This window comes from Branchiostoma floridae, chromosome 18, assembly GCF_000003815.2.
Source record: "Branchiostoma floridae strain S238N-H82 chromosome 18, Bfl_VNyyK, whole genome shotgun sequence".
Taxonomy (NCBI): domain Eukaryota; kingdom Metazoa; phylum Chordata; class Leptocardii; order Amphioxiformes; family Branchiostomatidae; genus Branchiostoma; species Branchiostoma floridae.
In genome coordinates, this window is record NC_049996.1 from 5,614,931 (window position 1) to 5,616,216 (window position 1,286).

Sequence of the window (1,286 nt, forward strand, 5' to 3'; positions counted from 1 at the left end):
TTTTCTTGGTTAGCAAACACTATTCATTTGAAGCCGCTGCTTAAGTGAACGGCACATGTGGTATATTGAGCGGAAAATACTCTTAATTTGGAAAAAGCAATGCCTCTTCTTCAAGTAATGATTAACGCTACCTTTCCGACATCTTTTTTCCGCCTATACATAAAAGGGGGGAGGTTTGCTTAAACCTCCCCCCTTTTATGTAAAGTCAGCTCAAATGTAACGGAAAGATATCGGAAAGATTGTATCTGTTATATGTAGCTTTCACACAGGATATTTACTTTTCTTGGTTAAACTAAACACGCAAACACAGCAGGAGCTATTCATTTGAAGCCGCTGCTTTATTGAACGGCGCATGTGGTATATTGAGCGGAAAATACTCTTAATTTGGTAAAAGCAATGCCTCTTCTTAGAAATAAACGCTACCATACCTATACATAAAAGGGGGAGGTCTCCATAGACCTATACTGATAAGAGTATGTAAAATGAGATCAATTGTAACGGAAGGGCAATGAAAATATATCATCTCCTATTGGTAATTTCCACCTTAGAGAACCACGAAAATAAAAAAAAGGCGAAGGTTAACTGATTGTATGTGAACGTATGGTCGGTTCAAAGCCTGTAGATGTTTTCTGTACATAAGCAATACCCGTTTCATATACGGCGCATATAAGGATGCTTAAAGGTTATGTAAAGATATTACATGTATTTAATCTGCCTTAACGAATACGGAAAGGTTACGGAAATGTAAAACCATGGTTTCCGTGGTCTTTACGATACCGTAAACTCTGCGGAAATATTTTCCCACCTTTAGGCTACATTTAAGTATCTCGGAAAGTATGCTTAAATATTCGTTTTCGTGCTGTGAGGGATGCCACTAGTCTTCAACTGTGACCTCTCTGTCAGTAATTTTTCCCCTCAGGATACCTCAGAATGCACCATTTTAAAATTCTCTAAAACTCAGAACCATGGAAGGTCATTGCCCCCGACCCCCTGCAATACTCGTGTTTGTAGCGTTCGCTGCATGGTGAATCTCAGTCACTAAGAAATTTGGACCCCTATAATAAAGTCCTAGCTAAAAGCCTGTACAAGAGTGAAGACTGGGATTCTACAGTCCTGAAGCTGCCTTCTATCTTTACTAATGGCGGTATGCAGGATAAAAGGACACTTACTTGATCTAATGCTATATGTAATCTTCTTCAATGTTTAGGTTTATTCATAAAGATGGAACACATTCTTCTATTACAACCCCTGCACACCATTCAAAAAGGGAGATTCATCTGGAGAAA